A 10,067-nucleotide genomic window follows, 5' to 3' on the forward strand; every position below is an offset into this window, starting at 1 on the left:
TAAGGTGGATAATAACAATTTATATTTGGTTTGATACAAATAAACCTGGAATTCATTAAAAAATTGCGACGTATGTGAGTACCTCTCACAGAATCTCGAAAATACTGAGAAAATTCGTGAAGGATTTCATCGATGAATACGAATATGAAACATACAGATTTCTTCTATTTTATAATCTCTCGTTTCTTCTTTATTGGCATAGTTTCAAAATTGCGTAACAACCTCAAGAGACTGAGATATTTCATTCGATGCAAGCAATTGTCCAATATATATTGCTTGTGCCCTTGAATAAAAGGACGAAGTTAGATACAATATTTGAAGAAGCTGATTCCTTTCTACTATTCAAGATGTATACTTTTAACGCTAATTTGTAAAAGAACTTGTAAATGAGAAATTAATGACTAGTTATGAGATCGACAACCTCACACATGTCGTTATATTCAATTCATTGAATAATTTGATAATTATTATGAATATCAAATGAAGAGAAGTCTTCCGCTTGTAAATGTGAAATGTTTTCCTCAAATATTCATAAACATTTATTGTCACAACTTTTACTGACTTGGATTTCCATATTAATTAGAAACTCATTGCGCAATTTTGGAAACTATTTCGGGTTGGGTTCAAAAAACAATGCAAACTAGTTATCTAAAGATAGCTTTAAAAATACGAGTTCATCTACGATAATAGAAAATAAAACTTAATTTTAATTTTCAGAATTTCAGAACTACAAACTTGATTACAGATCTACAGATTCTAATATAAACCGAAATTGTTGAATAATCGCGCAAAAATTTAGTGTCGTACAAGTGGCTGCACTGGCTGCTAGACTGGTCTGTTACAAAGCGTGGAGAACAGCAGCATTTTTCGTTTTTTGATCAAAGATAATGTAAAATCTGAGGTAATTTATTCAAAGTTACTCGGGGATGAGTGCTTCTGCTAGACTCAAGTATATGAATGATGATTCGCTTTCCGAAAGGTCCGAGAAGTGGTGGCAAACTTGCCACATCCGTAGTACCCCATAACAAGCGTTACCACTAAAAACGTTAGCACTGTCTCATTTTAGGAGACCGACGCAGTACTGTACTCGATATTTCTGAAAGATTGGACATCAACATAGATAGTATTGAGTAAATAATTCAATAACGGCTCGCTTACCGCAAAATTTCAGCCAGATGAGTGCCAAGACTGAATTTTGAGCAAAAGAGAACAAGCTGGGAAGTTTTCACGCGTTTTCTATAGCGGTATGAAGAGGAAGGAGAAAATTTACTGCACTGAATATTCACCACAGACGAGACCACTATATTCCGGAGAGAGAGAGAGAGAGAGAAAGCGCACCAGTTAAAGCGAAGGTTACTCTGTCGATGTGTTGTGTACCGAGTTTTGGGACATGAGTGCAGTAATTTCTGTTGATTTTCTCACTAAACAACGACATGTGAACGTGCAGTATTATAGTAATAGTAGTGCATCAGACCGCCTACAGCTTGGCTTAAGATGGAAACGTTGAACGGATTAGATTGGGAAACATCCTCCTTATAGTCCCGAATTGTCGCCGTGCGACTAATACTTATTTGGCCCATAGGAAGAGGCACTTGGCACTGACTGCGAATCGAAAACAATGCGGAGGTAGAATCCTCAGTACATGACAAGCCGAGAAATTTTCACGAGAAAGACATCCGAAAGCTTCCGGAGAGGTGTGTAGAGTGTGACGAAGTCTAGAAAAACTATAAAAAAAAATTGAACCTCTTCCTTCTAGAATAAATGCTTTACAAAAATAATGCTCCAAAACTATTATTATATTCTCACCTGCAGTCGATAGTTTGTGGTCTTGAAGATATCTCAACGATTGTTATCACAAATAAGCAGACAAATAGTAGAAACTTGCAGTATCTTGAAGAATGTCCTCGACAATACTTTTGCTATAACAAATCCATAATTATTAAAAATAGAACATAAAGAATTATATTTGGAATTTTGAAAAAGATGTTTATCGTTGTTAATTAGGTTTTTCCCTTCTTCAAATATACTAAAATTAATAACATGATTTAAACCTACTTTATACAATAAATCTCCGAATCCAGATCCAACAAGGCCAAATTCGAACTGGGATGGATGAAGGCAAGAGCACCTCAAGCAACAGTTATCTCTGAGGTACTCTAGAGTATCTATACGGCAGGCATCCCCAAGACGGACAAGACCCTGGCAGCAGTCTACGTAAACGATACCGTCATAGCTATCAGAGCACTCCACCAGTGATGGAAATACGAAAAAAGATATGGCCACGACGCAGAGAAAACCTAAGCTATATTCTCCAAAAAAAAAGAAGATACCAGAATACAACGTGAACTTAGCGGAAGCAGAAATCACCAGGATTACCAAGCACCACATCGGCTACATTGTGTACTAGTCTAAGAAGTTAAGAGGATGACTAGCAGGACTCATCGTAAGACGATGCAATCTAGAACTAAAAACTAAGCTTCACCCTATTAGAGCTATCCTTATCATACTGAAGCATCTAGTGCATGAGAATACACTACCATAGCGAAAGAAGGTCCAGGCAAAGCAAAATATTAACTAAGCAAACAGTGAACGCTACTTGGTACATCAGGATCTAGTAGATCTACTAAGAGCTGTATGAAAAGAAGATATTAAATATCATGGAGCTAAAAGAAAATTTCAAGAGACACTCAACTGAGAGAGCTGACAGATTACATCAGAACAGCTGGACCACGACCAGCAATGAAAAAAAAGGATGAGAAAAAACAAAGAAGAGGGACCATATATATGAAAGGATCTTGAATAGAGACAGCTTTAGCAAGTGGATCCACGGTTTAAAGTCGTTTTTAGTCGTAGTATGATTTTTCTGCGAAAAAATCTGATGTAAAAGAATATTAATATTAAATTTCAATGTATTTTTACAAAATATATTCATTCTCAAAAGGAAATTATAGTGCTTATTTTAATTAATTATTCTGGCCAAAGTGATATATTTGAGATTTTTAAAAACCTCATAATACACTCACAAACAAACAACGAAGAAAGTGAAGAAAAGAATATAATTAGTAAATTTGGTTATTGTAAAATGGATGTGGTTAAAAAACTGAAATATACATATATATCCTATAGTCCCCCCTTTCCGAGATATCACTCTTAAAAAATGACAACTAAAATTGAGTTTTTTTTTCCTAAAATTTCAATAATAGTATAAACTTGAAATTCTATAATGGTAAGGACTAACTACGGGTATTTTTTCAATATTCCTTCCACATTATAAGAGGGTGAATCGTATTACATTTTACATCTTTACAGTTTTCCAATCAATTTATTAATAAAATCATAAGTTATTGATTTTGGGAAAAAATATTTTTAAATAAAACAAGTAAACTTCACCTTGAAAAAAAGTTTTGATATAAAATAAAGTAAGGGTTGCTAATTTCACCTCCGTATAATGTAATAAGAATATCTAAAAAATTACAGAAGTTTCTAGCATTACTGGAATTTTAGAAAAAAATATACAAACTCAATTTTAATCACCACTTTTTGAGGGTGATATCTCGGAAAGGGTTGGGCCGAGAAAATTTCGTTATAGGAAAGGTCCATATCAATGTCATACGAGCAATCACCTCGCATGAATTTATAGACACCCTGTATAAATTTTAAATTACTGAACAAAATCTACACGAAAAATCTTCGAAAATTGTTTAATAGTAAAATTTTGTGATTATATGATATCCTAAGACAATCTAGAAGAAAACATCAAGTGAAACCAAAATGTCAAATGAAACTTTCAAATTAATGCATTGAATTGGAAAAATGAAAGAAAATTGACAATTTTGGTCAACGAAGCTTTAATTTCAGTTAAATGAATTGTTCTACGCAAATTTATAACTAAGAATAATATATATATCATTCATATTCAATATATGTATTATTATTTAGAATCAAAAAGCACAAAATTAGTAATTTTCGTAATCGTCAGATTAAAAACAACCATTATTGTTGATGGAATTTACTCTTACCATTTTGAATGAACTTTTGCAGAACAAACACAATATCCAAAAGAAGGATGGAATCAGAAAATTTACACAATTTCCCGAAGTGAGATGAATTCAAATTTAACTAGTAAATATATACATGGTAAGAAAACTTGGAGCTTGCGCAATAAGCGAATTTTCTCTAAATGGCGATGTACTAAAATTCAATGGGGTGTGAATTTCCCTCGATTCACGTACTAAGTTTGCTATTAGTTTTAATATGGACCGGACGGTTATGGGATGTTATGTTCAATAGCTGAAATAGTTTAAGATGTCTAAATATTTCCACCAGTAGCGTTCGAGATAATTGTAAAAAAGGTAATTACTAAAAAAACTAAAAAACAAAGTTTTAGCGTATTCTTTCAATCATATCTTTTGTCGTGGGTCTGTTGGTGTAAACGGAATATTTTATTCAGCTCCCCAAATACAAATATAAGTTAGGTTTGAAGATCTGGGTGGCCAAATAAATAAAATATCCACATCCACATATCAGGGTATGTTTGATCTAAAAAATGCCGAACATATACGGAATAATGTGCTGAACAACCATTTCGTTGTTCTTGTGAGCTGGGTCACAAGCTTCAGCGAAGTTTATAAAAAAAATTATGAAGGATGGATATACTTTCAATTAGTAACATAATATCACTTGTGGTTTTCCTAATTTCCTTTCCCATTTTAATTTTCGGACTATACTTTCTAAGTCTTCAAGTATGACCAGAGCTGGAGAAGGAACCATTTGTAGATTTCCAAAGCAACAAAAGATGGGAGTATTCATAGTTCATAGCTACATTTTGGGTGACCAAAGGGCCGTTGAACACATAGGCCTTCAGATAGGCCCATCGTACCCCGCTTGACGTTCAGGCTCTTTGGCTTGAACCCATTATGTCATCAAGCAAGCTGTGGGGCTTGTCCAAGTGTTTAAATCGCGCTCGTGTGAGTGCAGAGCGGGTTTCATCTACCTCTATGCATCAACAGCACAACGGATCGTAGAAGATACTCCTAGTGTGAAGATGGCATCTTATAAGGCAGTGTCCCGTTAAAAATTTTGGTCACTAGTCAGATTTCGCACCTGTTTAGTTGGAGCTATTGTTTGGTGTGAGATGCACAAGGTGTCTCTATCCATTTCTGCCAAGTCCTCCTTACTAGTGGACCGTTGAGAGACGCGATAACAACACTTTTAGCTAAACCAAGGAGGGGTTCTGGGCCCATCGGTGAGTTCGCCGATCCTAGTCTGGCGAGTGAGTTCGCTTATCCTAGTCTGGCGAGTGAGTTCGCTTCATCGTTGTCTTTGTTGCCCGATTGATGAGGTACTCAAACGAGCTGGATCTTGCAACCATCACTCACCCTATTTTGTAGGACTTTCTTGTAATTTCCTACCCATACGTATAGACGGCACTACGAAACAACTAATCCGAAGAAAAGTGCGTTCATTTTATTTACAAGAAATACATTTAGCATGCATTAATGGAGACGAAACAATGCCAAACATTGGAAAGAAACAAATTGTGGAAAACTTCACATAAATTAAACTTCTTTTAGGAGAAAAAAAAGGATCGAAAAACTATGCGTTGAATGAGGTTTCTTAGAATTTATTTCAGATGCTACAAGAATTACTATGAAGAAATATTCCATTTTTAGGGTGGGTTTAAAGCAGCCATGACCTATCGTCCATAGAGAGGATAGCATAAAATAAAATGGACGTTCGTGCATCTCCTGCAAATTCAGTGAAAGAATCGAAAGCCAGCTTTCGAGAAATATGGCATAGATTCATGGCATAAGACTATCAAGCACTTGTAAATACAATGTCTAAGAGAATCCATGACGTTACTCCAGCTAAAGGCGATGTAACGCAATGACAATGAATATCGTTAATGTTAGTGGAAAATTATTTATCTGAAGTAAATGTATATATAATTATTAATATTGGTTGTTAGCTAAATTGTTGATGAAACCCTTGATGAAAAATTGAAAAATCTTCTGCATTTTATGACCAGGATGTTTTTTAAAATTTTAAATATTTGCCAATTGAAATGGGACGGGGCTGCTTAATAAAACAAGTTTTGAGAATATGACAAAGAGACTAAACGAGGCAGAAACATTTGCTTTATAATCTTTATGATAGTGATGGGATCAGATGAAAAACCCAATGATTACAAGTTTTATCTGGTAAAAAGCAGGATGTATAAAAGTTTCTATGTCTATTCGTCTATTAAATAGCCACATGTATTAATTATACAAAAGTTTAATTGTTGAAATGGAAAGAGACCTTTACAGTTTTGCCCACCCTGAACCGAATAGAATACATGTATAAAACTTAGCAAGGGAAATCCATTAAGTGAAATATTGTTCATAAATTGGTTTATTAAAAAAGTGCTTCAGGATTTTTTAATCCCCATAATTAGTTCATGAATTATTATATGGTCCCACTGTATAATTTGCTGCTGCGAATTATAATTATGAAAATAAGCTTGGTAATGTGTTTACTTCAGTTTCAAAGAAGTTGAACATAATTTTCTACTTATCTGTCTATTTGTGTTCAAGTTATAGCACCAAAAATTCGTTCCTTCTGCAACTAAGTACATTTTGCCACTTTAGAGTTTAAATGACAACACAAAGAGCATTAAATCCTTATTAGGTTCATTGGAGTTGAACTATTTAACATTATGAGTAATTTTCATTCACAGCAAACATTACAATAGACAGTGTAATGTCTTACATAAAATATGTTTCTTCTATAAAAAAAAATAATCCAAAATCGCCTATTAACCACATCAAAAATAACGAAAACTTTTGTTATATAATTTACCCGCCACAGTAAGTAGACATTTTCTATATAGTTTGCGACAGACCGACACATTATTTCAGAACATTAAGTTCGATTGTCAATAATTTTTAATATATTAACCCTTGTCCAGATATCTATACGAGCAGTTAATTGACACTAAATGAATATGTAGGAATCGTAAAAATCGCTTATATATTCATTAGATAATATTCATCAATAAAACATTGAACAACTTATATTGCCCAAACTCCTAACGTATAAAAAGCCTTTTTCATTTAGAAAAGCATCTTATATGCTAATATTAGAAATCTTCGGTTTTAAAAATTTCAATGTTTGAAATACACACAAGATACCTTAAAAGAGAAAGACGAAGATGTAGTAGGTCGTAATTAATGAAAAATCTAACAAAATCTTTAATTCAGATCAAAGGTAATAAGTAAATTTTAGTACTACAATTTAAATTGTATTAATAAAAAACGTCATATTCGAAAACACGCCCTTAGTCTGGTCATTTGGTAATTTCACCTAGGAAGGTTTCTAAGAGTTTTAAAAATTGGTGATTCTATAGATTTCGACATGCTCTTTTTGAATTTTCACTTTGTCGTCTCGTATGTTTGCCACTCGCGCCAGCATATTACGAAAATAGCAATAAAAAACTCAAATACTCAACTCAAAAAAAATAGTTCTGTAATAAATTAAACTAGAGAAAATTTCCTAAAATTTATGCTCTAACTTTTTTTCTGTAGAATCTATAGTTTCAACGTGTCAAGTGTTAGAGGCACGTTTGTTTTTAGTATACTTCCCTCGTCACCCGAACCATCGATATCTCATTGAATAACGAGACAATCACCTTCATCTCCAGCTACAAACACCCCCACCAAACACTTTCTGACGATCTTCTTGAATATGAATACACTCTCCCTAGAGTCATCATAATAGGTGACTTCAACTCCAGGAATTCTCCCAGATCCATCAGATGAAACCTTACCACACACACTTCGTCGATCGTTGGTGCTGCAGGTTTTCTGCGGTTTCTCTGTAACCTGGTGAACGTGTTAACGAGGCAAATGGTCGACGATGAGGAATAATGCAGCCGTAGCTGTATCCACCCGCCCCCCATTGAAATTTTTCAAAAAGAAAAAAAACCATAAAATTTCCAAAAAACAAACAAAAAAATCCCCAAATCGAGAATAACCGTTTTTGCTTACTAGAACTCACTGCTCATTTTGTTCTGGCCAATGGTCGTTCGCTTTTTCTCCCTTCCAGCCAAGACAGTAAACACAACCCCAGCCCTGCAAAGGAGCAACCCTTATATTAGAGACAACTCTAACAAACCTTCCTGCTATACTATCTATAAAGTTAATGTATTCTTCTTCGCCTCGTTATTCTCGATGAATCTGGTTGTGAAAGTTCTTCGTCTTCGGTACCGAGAGAAAGGTCACAAATAGAAATTTCTTCCGTGTCATCAGCTTCTTAGTAATCGTCTTGTCATATGTTGGCTTGAGAATAAATTTTGTTTCTTCCTCCTCATTAGTGTGAGATACCAATCATCAAGAGCAATTGGCGCATATAACGGAGCACCTAACCTAGCATTTCTGCATTCACAGGCTCCCCGGCATCCTTTCAGAAATTAAACATTTATTCTGGATGAAGAATTCTCATAATAATCTTACTATTGCCGCTAAGTGACGATATCTAAATGTGAAGCTAATATTATAAATTGGTGGTATCATCATAGGTTCCCACTCTCCCCCACCTCTTATTTGAAGACATAGACTAAACTGGACTGGAGCTTTAAGGCTGCCTCTAGTTTCATCGGAGAAGAGTATCCGTTTCCAATCATTGATGGTCCAATTCTGATGTAGTCTTGCAAAGTTCAATCTATGAACTTTGTGTTCTCTGGTAAGCAACAGGTTTTGGGCTGGTCTTCTGTTGCTTAACCCTGCTTCATTTAAACTTCTTCTAGCCGTTCGAGACGATGTATTGATAATACGAACATCTGATAATTCATTCTTTAGCAGACTGCTGGTGACTCTCCTGTTTCTGAGAGCACATTGTCTCAAAAAACGATCAATTTGATTAGTGCAACGTTTTCATCCTTGTTCTTCGATGATACGAACCCATTTCATTAGCCTTGCTATGCGACTGATGCTGGAACGATGTCTTCCTAACAAACCAGCAATATATCGCATTGAATATCCTTCATTCAGGAGAGTCGATGCTCGCACTGTCTTTCTTTGGCGGCTCATTTTTTACTTGATATACTTCCAAATGATTTTCCAAACATGTATGAAATAAAAACAATTACAATCAACAGCTTGCTTCTAACAGAAACTTTGCTTTAATCGGCACTTTTTAATAAAATATTAACACAGTTTTAAGCTTGGTTTGTGCAGCCAAAATTAAAAATTACCATTAAACTAACAAATTAAATTACTATTTGAAAGACACTGAAATGGTACTTGTAGTACATGCAGAAAATTAATAGTAAATTTAAATTAAAATTAAACTAAGAGTTTGCCAGCTTTTAATTTCTTAATTTAATTTTGTGAGGTTATGAACACAGAATAGGTTAGGTCAGTCTGTATTGGTGGTATTGTTTTGTGTGCAATATCATTGCTCTTTGGTTGTGGAAATATTATTTGTGTTAATGTGCCGATTGCCGCAGTGGTGTTTTATTTTTAAAACTGATATAAAATAATAGGAAAGAGAAATGTCTGAAAGTCGGCAATATCCTTTAGACGATGGAACACTGATAGATAGTGTCAGGGGCTTTCCACATTTTTATGAAAAAAAGTATCCATACTGGGAATTTCTGTTGTTTCACCAGTATTTTATCCTCAATTTACTGCATAAACCAAAAAATCACCACCAATAAAGTTTAGTTTAATGTTAATTTTAATTTAGTTTTAATTTTTGCTGCATAAACCAAGCTTTAATCTAAAGCGAGGTTTAATACTGTCAAAACAAGATTTTGTGATACTATAGTTAAGCCAAATAATAACTCACTGTCATAGGTCTACGGCCTACTTGTCGTACAGTGAGTTATGAATAAAAAATAATATCGAAAAGAATATGAGTGGTACGTTAATTTTGTCCAGAAACTCAGTTGAAATCCACCCTTGCATTTATTTTATAATTCTAAAACAGATTTTTATGTTTTCTTCATGTTAAATATTGTAGTGAAACATCTACATATATAATTTTTCTATGATACTTCAGATTTGCCATTCGTTTCATACCAAGGT

The sequence above is a fragment of the Diorhabda sublineata genome, chromosome 2 (genome assembly GCF_026230105.1).
Source record: "Diorhabda sublineata isolate icDioSubl1.1 chromosome 2, icDioSubl1.1, whole genome shotgun sequence".
NCBI classification, from domain to species: domain Eukaryota; kingdom Metazoa; phylum Arthropoda; class Insecta; order Coleoptera; family Chrysomelidae; genus Diorhabda; species Diorhabda sublineata.